Source organism: Pholcus phalangioides, unplaced genomic scaffold, assembly GCF_987345545.1.
Source record: "Pholcus phalangioides strain wild (caught in Gottingen) unplaced genomic scaffold, Ppha-v1.0 ptg000015l_1, whole genome shotgun sequence".
Lineage (NCBI taxonomy): Eukaryota > Metazoa > Arthropoda > Arachnida > Araneae > Pholcidae > Pholcus > Pholcus phalangioides.
This window is the reverse complement of record NW_028301608.1, coordinates 41,407,822-41,424,534: the sequence shown is the minus strand read 5'-3', so window position 1 is coordinate 41,424,534 and position 16,713 is coordinate 41,407,822. Positions and strand designations below refer to the sequence as shown.

General features: G+C 33.2%; 1 protein-coding gene across 2 annotated transcripts in view; it reads left to right on the top strand.

Moving 5' to 3' along the window:
- Nucleotides 1-16,713, top strand: part of LOC149076042 (irregular chiasm C-roughest protein-like) — a 532,693-nt gene that overhangs the window by 311,471 nt on the left and 204,509 nt on the right. For both annotated transcript variants that reach the window (XM_089243566.1, XM_089243567.1), the window contains one exon: nt 15,656-15,710. The gene's annotated coding sequence lies outside the window, so the exon portion shown is untranslated. The remainder of the gene's footprint in view (nt 1-15,655; nt 15,711-16,713) is intronic.

Sequence of the window (16,713 nt, the reverse complement as noted above, 5' to 3'; positions counted from 1 at the left end):
TTATCTGAAAAAAATCATGTTTTTGTAGTAAAAATTGTTTTTTTCCCTAAAAAATAGTAAAAACGTACCAATCAATGTGGCACATGCTATCAATTTTTTCTTGTACATTTCTATACGTAGATCAAGAATATATATGATAGCAATCTCAACACAGTATAAAACTGTACGAGAAAAAGATTGATACAGCATGTGCCACCTTGATTAGTACGTTTTTACTAATTTTTAGCGAGAAAAAAAGCAATTTTCACTACAAAAACATGACTTTTTTCGCATAAAGCTACCACTTTGTGGCATTGCTATCACTATATTCTTTATCTACGCACAAAACCGTACACGAAAAACATAGTCAACTTTTGGCACTCCAGGTGGTACCGGTTGAGCTCATTTTCGGTTTTTGCTCATGGAAGCAGTGTTCGACTGCGTTGAAAACGTCCTTTTGGACGAAAACACCTTTTTTTTTTTTATTCAAAATCTCTTCAAAAAAATATCGTTATAGAGTGGGATTTATCGTAGTAAAGGATATCGTTGTATCGAAAAGAGTTTAACATTAGACTATAGTAATGTTTCCCAAAGTGATAAATATCACTCCTTGAGGGGGGGGTTGCTGGAACGGTCCAGGTAGGCGGCAGAAGCTACGGGTATAACGTATGTAATATCCTATGGGTCGTGACTTGAGTTGGGGAGGTGAGAGAAGAAAAAAATTGATGAAGGGGGCGATGTGGAAGAAAAAGTTTGAGAAACTCAGGTTTACATACACGAATATCTTCCCAGTAAATTTGTGGGGGGGGGGGGGGAAATAAGCTAAGAACTAGTCTAATCTCAGGACTCTTCAGACTCCCTCATGTTTGGGTCACGCAAGCATGGATCCTGGGTTGCATGAATTAGTGCAGGTAAATGTTGAACTACAAACTACTACGTATTCTCCATTGCAATTCTCGTTACTGTGATGATCACCTTCCGAATTGTACTTGCTGAAAGTGAATTAAATTAAAAAACTTATTTTCTAATTTAATCATTAAGATATCTCATCAATCAACATTTATTTATTACCTAAATTAAAAAACAATTTTAACTTTTTAAAGTCTTTCATAGTATTTTTTTCCTACTGAGTAACAATGTTGATAAAATATGTACTGCTCAGATCGTTTTCTGATTATTCCTCTAACCCGCCACCAGATGTCGCTGTATTGATCCGTCTTCAAGACGGTTCGAATGGCACCGCGATAATTAGAATGAAAGGAAAGACGACCGGGGCTATGAATTTTTAGTCTTTTCTGAGCTTTTAAAAATTAACAAATTACTCTGAAGCTTCGTTTACCCTTCTTCCACCATGAACGAATTTAATGCACGAGTAGAGAGACAAACATCCACCCTCTTTCCCGATGAATAAACCCTTTGCTCTCCCGTATTCACCCATCCCGACGCACAATCTATATTTAATTTTACCTCTCTTCCCAAATAATTAATTTCAGTTTTCACGGAACTCACCTCGAGAATGCGGACTTGGTGAGATCAGCGCGTTGTTAAAATGAAGTATTAAAAAGACTTCGCTTTTAAAGTAATGCGACACAAATACATATACATATTCTTCTTCGAAGGGAAACGTCTCCGAAGAGAGGGAGAGAAAGAGGTAAGAGAAGGTGAAATGAGAAGGAGGAAGGATTTATCCTGTTACTTTGTTCTTATTCCGGTTGAATTCTTTGGTATTTGAATAAACCGAAGGCATTCGCGAATAAAACAATACAAAATGGCGATGAAAAGAGATAATATCTTTCGTTCGATATCAATGGATACCCGATAGATATAAATCGGTATCGGAATTTTTTTTTTCTTTCAGTTTTAATACGATAACCGGATATTGACTTATAAAAGAGAGGCAATATACGAAAGTTAAAGAAATTGTCAATCGGGGAAAAATTGTTGGAAATATCTTATTACAAAATCTCATTTTGTAACGAATGTATTTGTACAATGCATATGAATGAATTGAAGGCACTTTCATAGATGAAATAAAAGAATACGGACTTGAATTTCTGGAATTATTTAATTTTGTAAAGGTCGGATGATAGAGAAATTTCGCAGGTCAGTGTTTTTCGGATGAATGAAGAAATTATAGAAAATAGAATTGTCTTGAATAGCATAATTATCTTTTTTTTTTGTAATGAAAAAATTTTAAATTCTACGAACAACTTTAGAAAAATTGTAAATTCGTTGTAAAATTGCAAACGACACCGGAAAATTTGTTAATTTTACAAACGACACCTGAGAAATTTGTGATTGATAGTATTATAAGTTTGGAAATTTTATTATCATACATTATTTGGTATGAATTATTTATTATTATTTTCATTTCATTATTGAACTCATATTCTCGTTAAAAAGACAAAATATTTTTTGTACGCCCTGTATTATTACACATGAGCGACGAGACCGAGTGGTCGATGCTGTGGTAAGATGCTCGCGTAGGACTATGAAGGCAAACCGTCCGATCCCGGGGGAACACACATATAACAAGTTATTTTCCTTCCAAACCTGGGGTGACTACCGATGGATGACGCCTTCATTTCTCACCTAGCTCGATCGGTAGTAAATTGCTGTAAATGGCGACATCACTGGAGTTGATGTACGGTAAAGTACTAGCAGTATATTTGCGAGCGGTCCGAAGCTTACAGGAATTCCTCTCTTGAAACTGAAATAGATAAGTAGTATATTTGCAGTAAATATTTCGTTCCCGGTCATTATCCCGACATATGACAGCGGTGTATATCGAACTGTCACAAATTGAAATGCAACGATTTTAGTTGTTGGAATCTGGGTGTGTCTGTATTCTAGTAGCATCAGTATTCTGACCAACACCCGTATTATTTGTGTGATTGCCATTTATTTTTATTATACCCCTTTCATACATTTGAATACATGAGAAATTCAATAATCGAATATAATTCAACTAATAATTACCATTTTAATAAACACAATCAGAGAATCCTTAATAAATGTTATCACATGGTTTATATGTGCTCAATAAAGAAACATCGTAGTATATCTGGTAATCAATTGATTAAATTATTTTGATACTAACTGATTTATCGTACATGTAACTGACATAATCTAACATAACATAAGGAAAAAGAGGAATATATGTATAATCATTTCATAAAGCACAAAAAATATCAGGTAGGTCCTATATAATTGTTTACAGCTAAACCTATAATGGCGGAGAAATCTGGGAAATAAAGTAAATACACGGGATATATACGGTTTGCGTATAAGGAAAGAAAAGAAGAAGAAAGAAAGTTGGGGAGATGAAGAAAAATGTCTACCTCTTTAAGATAAATGCCATTTCGCCCTGACGTATCCTTTATAAAGCTTAACGTCATTAAGTTCAAAGGGCTAAGGCCCTTTTGAGAATCTTATCAGAAGTTCTGTGTTCGTAAATCGACTCGCTGTGAAGAGAAAAGATATTCGAGCCTCACCACGGGCCACATACTGTACGTACTCACTTCGCTGTACCACCCGCCGTAATTGGGGGAACAACCTTTTCAATCAAAAGGTCAAACTCATAGAATTGTTGTTACTACATCAAGCTGTTTTTTCTTTTCCTATCGTCGTTCTTCTCTTTATACGCCTAATATCTTTATAACGGCATTATTCCCCCCTACTTATATTTAAAAAATAAAGGAACATGTTTGCTTCTGAGAAAGTCAATATCTCCCACGATTATTGTGAAATTCCACATGCTCGAAGAATTATTCGATGATTATGTTGTAATTTTTTTTGGATGACCGCAGAGATTACGGCTAATTAGAAATGCAAATATTTTATCTTACATACATACAGTGAGTGCTTGAAGGGAAAATAACATTAATTAGGAAATATTCTTAATATTTCCGTGAACGATATAGCATTATGAGAATAATTTTTCTTCCTCAAACTCTCATGTGTGTTGACTATTATTTATATTTAAGAGATAATGTTCTATCGTAATACTCAATAAAATACTTTTACTGATAATAACAATTATATTAACCATAAGAGCAATACAGGATGTGCGCACAAAGGAAAAATCATAATTCATCTTATAATACAGTATCTTTGTAAGATGTATCCATCTTTATAAACAGTAGATTTATTTAGTTTTAATGTGAAGTATATGGCGAAAATAATCTTATTTATATATATATAATTTTTTTTAGTGCATTAGAAACTATACCTTTTAGTGTCATTTCAATACAAAATATTCCTATATAAGTACTTTTATCTACTAAAGAAAGAGTCGATTCTTTGTCGGTGTCATTTTTTGAATGATACTGAAATTTTACGTGTTCAAAGATTTATAAAATCGCACCAGATTGAGAGAGTCGGAGTAAAATTCAAAGTAAAAACTATTCAACTTTGCTAACTAAGATTTAATCTATTCGTAAATGACATTAAAATCAAGGAAAGCTGTATATTTCTACCTTAATAAACTATTTTATTCAATTAAAAAAATCCACTCTAAAAATCTAATTATTTTAATTGCAGTGTTAATATATTGCTTCAATTAAAAATATGCTAACAGCACCAATTTACTTCCGTATTTGTAAAAAAATGAAATTTTTTGAAAGATCTTTTTTCTGGGTTATATATATTAGAGTACTATTTATCAGAAATATATTTTAATGCTGATCGACGAATGATACACGTGGAAGATTTTGAAAAGAATCAAAAGCGTATTGTCATAAGAATCATCGAATAGTATGTATTTTCATGGTAACCAAAGTTTGGGGTGTTGAACCCATAATGCTAATAACAATCTCCAGGTGCCTTTGGGTTCAAGAATAAAATAATGTGAAAACTTCAAGGAATTCATTTATATGGATTCAAAACCCTTCAATAAGAAAGACCAGGAGAGATAAATAACCCGTTTCGATGACTATCATTTATTCCATACTTTACATAACTATTTCTCCTCACCCCAAATCGCGAGGATAACAACATAATAATTCAAACAACAAAGAATTTCCAACAAATATAAATACACCATTTTTGTTTTCTTTGATTAATGGTATCATAGCAATGTCCATTTCCTTCATTTAGAAAGGGGCGATGGTTTTTTTTTTTCCATGTACGAGACACGCCCTAAAAGTCAAGTGGGCTTCTTTCTTCAGCATATGTTGACTTCCTGAATATAGTAACGATTCCTTTCTCTATCTACTCCCTCTTTTCTTGATCAGATATGACCATACCATTTATTAAACAAATTTATATTCCGTTGAATCTTAACACTCATATATCTTTTTTCCGAGTAAATGATCATTTCCTTTCTTTACGATGCTTACTGGCGTAGACAGATGCGTAATTTACATGTACATTTTTTTTAACGTGTATACTAATCCATAAAGAGAGACGCTCCTCCGAGAAACATCCAGTTCTTATTTTGTTCTTTAATTCAAGAAGCAATGATTTAAGATGACGTATTTGCTATAATCATACGCGAGGATAGGGTCATTTTTTTCGCTTTTAACTCGTAGAAGGTTCCTTTTTTTTTAAACATATTTTAAAGTACAACATAAGAAGTAGAGGGGGTGTTTCCAACATTCAAATTCGCACCGAACCATTGATGGTTACGGGACCGTTGCAGGGTCGAAAACAAATAATAAACATTTCCTCCCCCCCAATTTAGACATTTTTATTGCATCACGAACGGAAATTTTACACCTTTTGATACTGACCTCAGAGAAAAATCTATGGCCTATGGCATACATACTCATCCCTTGGGCCTCCAGAGTCATCTGATGTGGCCGGCGACCACAAAGTGAATTCTATAAAAATTAACTGAACAGTACATTACCATACCACTTAAGTGACCAGCGGCACATTTACATATTGAATTACAGAACATTTCAAGTGGCCTGGGGCAATGTTCTAGACCACTTCAGTGGCGTGCGGTGACACATTCTCACTCCAATTAATTGCTCCACGGTAAATTTGAAGATCACTTAAGTGACTCACGTAACATTGTCACTTCAATTAAGTGATCCCCCGGCACATTTACAGATCACTCAAGCGACCTGGGCCACATTTACAGATCACTCAAGCGACCTGGGCCACATTTATAGATCACTCAAGTGACCTGGTGCGCTGCTCCAGATCACTCAAGTAACAAGGTGCACCGTTCTAGACCACAAGTGACCACAGGCGCAGTTTCAGATCATTTAAGTAAGCCGCGGCGCATTCTCACTTCAATCAAATGGCTCGTGTCACATTTCCAGATCACTACAGTGAGCCGCAGCACATTTACAGATCGCTTGAACAGCAGCCCATGGCGTATTGCTAAATCACTTAAACAACCTGCGGCACATTTACAAATAAGTTAAATGGCCCGCACTCTCCAAAAGGTTAATTTCCCTTGGTCTACGATTTGATGCTAAACTACTGATGTTTTTGTTAATTACATGCATTATCATCTACTCCATTGAGCTCCAAATTTTATGATCTTCGAACTTATTAATTTGTTCCTTTCTCTCTGAATTTATTTCATGCTCAGACGCAACCTTAAGGGGTGGGGGGGAGGTGACGGATGCAGCCGCACCGGGTCCCGCACTCGCATTGATAGAAACGAAAAAATAATGATCGCATCATTTTTTTCAAGCGATGTCAAAAAATGTCAAGGTCTCTTTTAACAATTATTTTTTTAATGAAAAAATTTATTTTTTTTCGTGCCGTTAACTCAAGCGTATTAATGATTTCGATCCCCAGGGCCCAGTTATTTTTAAGGACCTTCTTGGACCTGATTTAATATTTTTTTCGGGGGTCGGACATCCAAAAGGCACACATTACAGAATGTTCGATTATTATGTAAGTTACCGAATTTGTAGAAATGTGAAAAAATATGAGCATAGAATTGATTATAATTCATATTAAAAAAAAGTATAAATCTGATAGAAGAAATTAATGAAAAATCATTCCAGAATAAAGGAAATTTTGCATTTGATCGAATTTCAAAATTAATGAAAGAATTATTAATTCTAAAATGACATGATTGATTCAGAACTCAAAAGAAATGACTGAAAAATAACGAAATGAATTTAAAAAAATAGATTGAAAAATAATGAAAATTCATGATTGATGGAAATTCATAATTGATGGAAATTCATAATTGATGGAAATTCATGATTGATGGAAATTCATAATTGATGGAAATTCATGATTGATGGAAATTCATAATTGATGTGAATCATTCTAGAATTAATGAAAACTCATTATTGATGTGAATCATTCTAGAATTAATGAAAACTCATTATTGATGTGAATCATTCTAGAATTAATGAAAATTCATAGTTGATGAAAAAATCATTCTAGAATTAATGAAAATTCATAGTTGATGAAAAAATCATTCTAGAATTAATGAAAATTCATAGTTGATTCAAGCCTTCAATAATTTCGGGACTTTTATTTGATTCGAGGATCGTCACCCGGACCATTGAGATGGCATTGCTCGTGGAGAGAGAGGCCTCGCGTGTGTCTGGTAAGGATGGCCCTATCCATGTTCTTCACGCTTTTCAATACCCTCAAGTCAAATATTTCACAAGTTATCCAATAATACAACGTGCGGCCAAGACGTACAAGCCATACTTTTCCTAAAAAAAATCCGGTTTTAAAAAGAAAAAAAAATGAACAGCCCGGATATATAAGATTGATTAGCCGGCATCTCTAATATAAAGTGATGTTTCCCGCTTGTCTGGCATCCCCCTTAAAAGAGCATCTTATTGGTGCTTCTCGTTGAAAACTACATTTACTTGGGACGTTTTTCTTTTCCTCAAATACGGAAGTGGGGAATGTGGAAACACTGCTATTTGGATTCACGCGGAAATTTATTGACCAATGAACGGGAAGCGGCAGTAGCGGTGATTTTCGTTGTTGTGTTTTCTGGATGAATCCCAGCTGTTGTGACATGGGCTGTAAGTCTTCCTTGGCCTCTAATTCAATAAAACGTTTAGAACGCTTTGGAAAACTCCTCATCACACTTCATCCATAAGGTGCTAACATTAGAGAAGAGAGAAGCCGCATTCAGATAACACCTCATTTTATCTCAAGTAATTTCCATCGAATTCCCCCTTTTCCCAACTAAAACATTCCCGTAGCTGCCAAGTCTCCCAGATTTACTGCTGGGAGATCCCGAATTTCTTTACCACCTATTTCCCGGACTCCCGAAAAACTCTTATACTCTCAAACTCTGTTATAACGATCTCGCCTATAAATTCAATAATTGGTGAACTGCATCTATTTCCATAGAGCAAGGTTGCTCAACCTTTTGGTGAATGAGGGGAACTTCATTGGTTTGTAAACGTATCACGAGCCAATTAAGAGATCTGGAAATGTGCCGCGGGATGCTTAAGTGATCTGGAACTGTGCTGTGGATCATTTGAGCGATTTATAAATGTGTCGGAAGAGTCTTAAGTTACATAGAAATGTGCCACGAACAACTTAATTGAATTAAGAATGTACCACGGGTCAATTAATTGAAGTGATAATGCACCACGGGCCACTCAAGTGGTCTGGAACAGCACTCGAGGTCACTTACGCGATCTTTAAATACGCCTGTAGGGGGGGGGGTCACTTAAGTGACCTTCATATAAGCCGAGGGTCATTTAAGGGATTTTTAAGTAAGCCGAGATTCACTTACGTGATCTGAAAATGTGCCCCAGGCCACTCAAGTAATTTGAAACAGCTCCCCAGGTCACTTGGGTGATCTATAAATTTGCTGCTTTGTCCATTTTCACAAAATTAGGTTTGAAGTAGCGGACCATGAGTTGCGGATGGACCTTGCTTATAACGTCGATCAAAAACAACCACTCCGTATATAACGGGGGGAAAAATATTCGTCACTTACGATTCAATGATGGTTTTAAAAGAAATTCCTACGATTATGGTTGGTCGTTGAGAAAAAGGTTTATTACATGTTCGACGCTCCGGTGGATTCACATCTACAGACACTCTACGTGTCGTGTCAGAAATATCTGTCTGTGCCTACGAAGTCACCTCAAAAACATTCCTCACTGAATTTCTAACGAATTGGCACTTGCCAAAACGTGTTGTACGGACGTATATACGTAGGCCTAATGTTTTTAATGTTGTCAGAGTTATACTTGTACTGCCATCTGTCTATCATATTTTGTAGTGAAAATGGCTGATGCCGTTTCGTGTTAAAGGTATGATTGCTTTTTCGGGAGAACGACATTTTTAAATATGTGACTGGCTCGTACTTGCCTTTGGAGTCGGTATAAACCGCAGAAAACCAGCTTGGACCAATCATTTTACCTGATGTTGGAACATAAGTGGCGACTTTACGCTGATTGCCGACGGCTGGCATGATGTCGAATGTTTTTCCAAAGCGAAAAAAAAAACCTGCGATTTTACTTTCACATTAAATATCCGTACTTTGTTTTCAAAAAATCCCCTTTATACAATGGATCCTGTTTATAACTTTCCCTCTTAGTACGAATTATTTTCGTGGACCCATCTTTCACTAATATTCATCAAGATTTCTCGTTTGAAGCGTTTTCCTAACAACGTATTTTCATGAAGGCTTTTTGTGAAACGTTATAAGCGGGATACTCTGTATTTGTCAATATACGGCTTTTACATGAAATTCGGATTCACTTGAAAATTCCCGTAGTTCTAAATCTCCACAATTGGCACGCACGTACGCACGCACACACACACACACGCACGCACACACATTTGGCCACATTTAAACTTTACATTTCCAAATGGAAAATCCCAGATATCTACTGCAGTCACTAATTAGAAATAATCACTTTTATAAATGCACCTAAATATCAAAGTAAAACCTCTCAGTCATAAAAACTCTCTTAAAAAAAAGATCAATATCTTCAACAGAATTTTAAATGAATTCAATTCCCATCTCATAAATTTCATACTCGAGACTTATTAGAATTTTTACTAGTAAAAAAATAAGCGCAAATATAGTATCGGAAAAAAAATTTAAGGATATGACTTACAAAAATTGGAGGAAAAAACACTTCTCTTAAAATGGAATGTGAATCTGTTCAGCCAAAGGAAAGAAGAAAAAATTCTCAATTTTTTTCTATATTTTTTGATGAAATTCGTGTATTTTTTTTTTAAATTGAAAAAAAAAATTGTACGAAAAAAAAATTCGAAATAAGAAAGCCTAGATAAGAAGGTAATACGATGAAGAAGGGGGGAAAAAAAGAGGCTTTCTTACAGCTAATTAGTTTTAACGTGCTGTTTTAATGAACTTGCCTTAATTTATTATGCACAACTACGTTACTAAGTCCAAAATGACGATTTTCGGAAGAAACTATGCACAAATATGCTCAGCTGAAGATGAAAAAAAAGCGAGAAAAAAAAATTCTATTTACGGGAGAAAAAAATTTCTTTCATTTTCCCTTCAAAGAAGTCAATGTGTGAAGAATGTGTGCCACCGAACCATGAATTAAATACTGCAAAAAAAAACACGTCGTTGTATTTGTTCCTAAAGAAAGAGTATGTTTATTTTTTTTTTTTCAGTTTTTTCTCAATGCAATTTATTTTCGTTATTATGAAAAAAAAATTCAATTTTATATATTTTTTTTAATGCGTCAATATTAATTATAAAGGTTTTATAATCAAATGACACTATTTCGTTTGAATATTTTTGATAATTAAGTAATATTAGAATATTAATCATGTTTGAATGCGTATATAAAAGATTTTTTGTGGTTTATATACAATTTTTTTTTCTTTTAAATTTTTTCTTTTGTTATTATAATTAATTAATTTGATATTTATTCTATTCTAAATTGTTGGTGTTTTGTCATAATACTCTGATCAGTTGAAAGCGTAGACCGTAGAGTAATCAAATAGACAATATAAATTAATTAATATCAGACAAATTACTGTTAATATAAGTATCGTTTGATAATGTAATTTTATTCTTATTCCGTAACATGAAATCTTACACGGTCTTGTCAATTTGAATATAATCAGATATACTGAATGCTTTATTATCGGCATACGAAAAAATATTTTGAAGACTTTGTTGTGATTGTATTTTTAATGGAAGAGTATTTTTATTATAGTTCTTTTCTGTGAATTTTCTCAATACAATATTTATTTTTTTAATATGAAAAAGTAAAATTTTATATATTTTTTAAATGATTCAATTATAAACGTTTTTTGCAATCGAATCACAAGATAGTTTCGTGACAATATTTTTGATAATTAATGAATATTAATCATGTTTGAACGCCTGTACAAAATATTTTTTGGTGGTATATATCAAATTTTATTTTTCAAAATTTTCCTTTTGTGATTACAACTAATTAGTTTGATGTTTATTCTTTTCGTAAAATTCTGAAAGATTTTTTGGTAATACTGGCATCACACAAGTGATATCGTAGCCAAATAACATTAATTAGCAGCAATAAAAATTAAGATCAGAAAAATTGCTGTTAATTAATAGAAATATGTATCTTTTTATAATGGAATTTTGTTATAATTCCGTAACATATATCTCGTGGCATCGTAAATTTGAATACAATCAGATTTTCTGGAAGTTTTATAATAAAAAACATAAAAAGTATTGAAGGTATAAGGTATCACAACATATAGAAAATTTTCAGACGAAAAATATTTTAAAGACTTTCCTGGAATGAATTTTGTTATCAAAAACTATTTTTATTGTAATTTCAGTGAATTTTATCAATACAATCCATGGGTTTTTTAACATATATGAATTTTTTTTAACATATATGAATTTTTTTTAACATATACGAATTTTTTTTGACATATACGAATTTTTCTTTAATTATATACGAATACATATGAAATATAAAATAATTTTTAAATGTAATTTCTATTTAATTCTATTTACAAACTTAATAAAATAAACTAATTTGGTGCAAATTAATTTCAAGTTTAATCGTAAAATATCGAATGTTTTTTGTGATAGTACTCGCGTCTGAGGTAGAGGGTACCGTAAGCAAAGAGAAATTAAATTAACAATACAAGATCAGATAAATTACTGTTAATTAATATGAGTATGTATTCTTTGATAATGGAATTTCATTCTAATTCTGTAATATGAAATCTCGTGGTCTCGTCAACTTGAATATAATCATATTTTCTGAAAACGTTTGTTATCAACGTGAAGAAAAATTTTCATGCGAAAAAACACTTCAAAGACTTCTCTGTGATTTTGTTATACTAATGGAAGAGTACTTTTATATTATAATTTCCATGTGACTTTTCTCTAAACAACCTATTTTCTTTTAATATGAAAAAAATTAAATTTTTTGTTTCTTTAAATCTTTTAATATTGTGTTAATACTGAAAGTTTTATAATCGAATGACAGCATAATTACGTGAGAATGTTTTTGATAATTAATGAATATTAATCATATTTGGATACATATGAAGTCCAAGATATATATATTTTTTAAATCATGTGCTTTACATTGTTTTATTCATATTATATAAGTTTATGCTATAAATTTATCCTTTTGTGATAGTAATAAATTAATTTAACGTTTATTCATTCCGTGAAATTTTGAATATTTTTTGTGATACTATTCACATCAGGTGACATCTTAGAGAAATTAAATAGACAATATAAATTGAGATAAACTGTTAATTAAAATGAGTATTCTTTGATAATGGGATTTTATCCTATTTCCGTAACATAAAATCTCGTGGTCTCGTCAATTTGAATACAATCAGATTTTCTGAAAAGTTTTGTTATAAACATATAGAAACATTTTCATGCGGAAAAAATATTTCAAAGACTTTCCTGTGATTTTGTTATTAATGGGAGGGGGGGGGGGGTGGGTAGTAAAATTTGTTTTATTTTTAGAACGTATGAATAAATCTCAGCACTTAATACCGTACGAAAACAGAAATTTGCATATCGTGACTCTTCTCTATTGTTCCTCTCATAAAGCTCCTTCTCTTCATATTCTCAAAGTACTTAACATTAAAATATTCGTCTCTGCTCCATAAGAAGTTCTCCTTAATCCTTTCCCTTCCAAGGAAAACTTTCTTGGAATATCAGAATATGCTCGATCACAACTGAACTTTAGCCAATTAGTGTGAGAGAACCATATCCTCTTAAGCCCTGGTTACATTCCAAAGTATGTAATTACTCGTCTCTAGGATTATGTGAGTTAATCTTTATTTCCTCGATGGCAGTAGTTTGGATCCGAAGAATAATTATTGAAACAGTCACTCCCTCGTCTTTCTCATGCCATAAAGAGCATATATATATATATCCCCACCATATTTTACTTTGCGTATTCAGCGTGCGTTCTTTGTTCTCACTCACACTCATACACTTCATGCATTTGGCTCCGAATCTAATTAAGTTTATACTAAAGTAATCCAAATTAAGTCAATTGCACCTAAAGGCGAGAAATCTGTCATATATTATCACATAGATTATTATTTATTTATTCATTTTTTTTTTACCAACTTCCTCAAATCCTTTCTCGAGCGAAAAATTCTGTTATAATCAAATGAATTGATCATTTTTATCTCGTGTCAAAGCGGTAATTATATCTGTATCAATGTCGGTTTAATAATTTTTATCTTGAGATAATTGATAGTGGCATAAATGAAAATAGCTGGATTCTCTCTCTGTCTCTCTCTTGGGTATAAGTGTTCGTAACCGAGAAATATACTGAAAGATTTTGGTTTATTTCAATAAATTGAATGTGAGTTGTTGCTACTAGATGGCGATATGCGTGAGAAATTACGTTGTTGTGTTAGATTTGAACTGGAATGGAATTTCTGTTTCACCATCATTATCAGAAGAGACCGCACGAAGTACCACTGTAGGAAGGGTACCAAATCAGGGGTGAGAAAATGAAATATATTTCATAAAAATAGTATATATATGTAGACGGAGGTTTTTAACAACTGGCTGTTGCGAAGAAGAATTTTTTTGGAAGAGAAGAAATTCAACTAGCCTGTGTGAGGAATCGAACCCACGTCCTTTCACTCTCCGGGTGAACGCCCTAGACCACTAGACTACTAATCTCTCAATCTTTCTTTGGAGTTCGTGTGCACTGAACAGGACCGTACATGGACGGTCGGACCTGACTCAGGCCAAGCTCACAACTGCTGACACTGCCACCAGATGGCGAGTTATGAAAGGATGACGTCACGCTCCGCTACCATACGGAGATTTTTAACAATTGGCTGTTGCGAATATTTATATACGTGTATATATAGTCTGCAAGATTTAAACTCCGGATGTATTCCATGGAATAATTTTCATACAAAGCTTACATTTTTGATATTACATATGGTGTGTGTTTGTGTGTGTGTACAAATCTGCAAATTTCCGGGTCATTTTACAAATGCTGCCTATACGCCGGAGATGTTTGGAAAAGATGTTTCGCACAGGTTAGAACTATGTCTCGAGGCACCCCTGTTGATTGAAGGAATTCAGTCGATAAAAAACGAGAATATTGCGATCCTACAGAGCAAAAAACACATCGCCAATTCTCGACAAAACAGAAAAACGTGTCAATGGTCTGCAAAACTTCATGGCTAAAACCAATTAAAAATTGTCAATGAGGTGACATGCGAAATGATAACATAAATCTGCAGTGAATTTCCACAAAAGAGATACAGTGATAATTATTAAATAAAGTAAAATAAAAAAAATATGTGAAATGGGCGATGACATATATATGAATGTGTCAAAAAAAATCTATAATAGAATTTATGCAAATTATCTTAATCCACGATTTTTAATTTTAAGTCGGAAAAAACGTCTAAACTACAGATAAATTCTGGTCATGTAGTCACCCTATGTCGTTGCAACAATTATTTACGTTCCGTACATTTCCCGTATTTATTTTTTTTACAAATACGACCAGCCCACATAAAAAATTCGATTTATTTTGAATTTTGACTGGATAAAAGGAGTTTGACGTTTCAGAAAATCAGTTTTTTAATACTTTTTAATGGCATATAATTTCTCAAAACATGAAACTTAGCCTGCGTTTTACTTACATATCTCTATTGTCATGTAAATATATAATATGCATAGGGTGTCCCATAAATTGTTAAATAGTTGAAAAATTCATAAAATTGAATGAATTTGTATATTTGAATGCGATTTGCGCCAAAAGTTATCATCGAGAAGGTGGATTTTTTTTTCTGTTTTGGTACAGAGAAAGAATTTATTTTTATTTCTGTTGGTAGAGACCTGTCGATCCTATTGCGCCTGGACCATTCTCGAATTTATTCTGTGCCCGAAACGTTCATAAAGCTGCAGCCGGCGATTCGTGGCTGTGATAACACAACTTTACCAGTAGTTCTTCATACACCAGTACCAACATGAGATGCCAGTAACAGGAAAATTTAGAAATGAGGTGTTAATCGTGCACCCAGCATTTCTTATTGGACTCTCATTGGCATATATTCTAATTTTCTTTCGTGCAGCGGCCACTATTGACAAAGTTATTAGCCATTTTTTTCTATGCGAATAAAATCTCGATCCGTAAGAATAACTTCTTCTCAAACCGCATTCAGATGTATCGATTCCTTGAATTTTTATGAATTTCTAAGCTATACAGGAATTTATGGGACTCACTGTAACTCTATTTTATTTTGTAACTTATATATTTCTCGTTTATTGTTTCAGAAATTCCGAGAAAACCAGGCTCTATAACGTCACTATATTCAATAACATCAATACGGTGAGTTACAACTCTATATCATTTATCTCAATTATCAACATCGATCAACAAGATCTACAATGCTTCTCTTATGTACGTTTTTCATGAGATCAAGAGGATTCAGTCCCCCTTAATTTCAAGTAGGAAGGGAGGGGGGTATGTATCTTAGAAAAGAAAGAGATTTTCTTATACACTTGCATATGCACACACACACACACACACACAATGCAAGTAGTTATAGTTCAAAGAGTTTGCACAATGGTACTTCTAAATCATTTGAGTTTTTTTTTTCTCAGTAGTTCAAGATTAAGGAGCGAATGCTTCCTCGAGATGTGTTGTGATTCTCCTTTTGTTTCGATCCTGACCTTACTGATTTTTTTGGAGAGGAATCTTTCAAGTTTTTTTTTGGACTTTTTCCTATTCATCAGTTTACTAGAACCTCTCTCTGTTTCCTTGATCGATGGAATCTTATAGAGGAGCCAAAAAAGAATACGACGGCCAAAAAAAAAAAAAAAGATGAGAAAAGTAGACGGAAACAAAACACTAAATCTCTTTGCTACTTCAATGGCGATTAGTTTTCCTATTTTTCTTTTTTTTCCCCCTCTTATTTATCCTATTTTCCCCATTTTCTTTCCCTCCTCAATTCCAGATTCCAATTCAAGAAAAGCACCAACTGAGAGAAAAGAAGAAAAAAAAAATGGACGATTGCCTTTCCTAAAAACCGAATTCTTTTGAAAACCAAATTCGATTCGCTTTTCTGAATAACCATTGAATTTTGTTGTTAGTTTTTTATATTTTCTTCTTCGTTTACTTGTTTGTTTATTTAGAAATTCTACATATTGATGGTATCGATATCGTACATTCGATACTCTGCTGCGGCACTCGATGAATTATTCCACGAAGTTATATTGCAGTTGTTGCAATAATTGTCATCGCACGGAAGATCTCTGTGCGGTGAAATAAAGACGGATGTTTTGTTTCTTTAAAGATTTCCGATAAATTTGCATCTTCTTCTTTTCCCTGT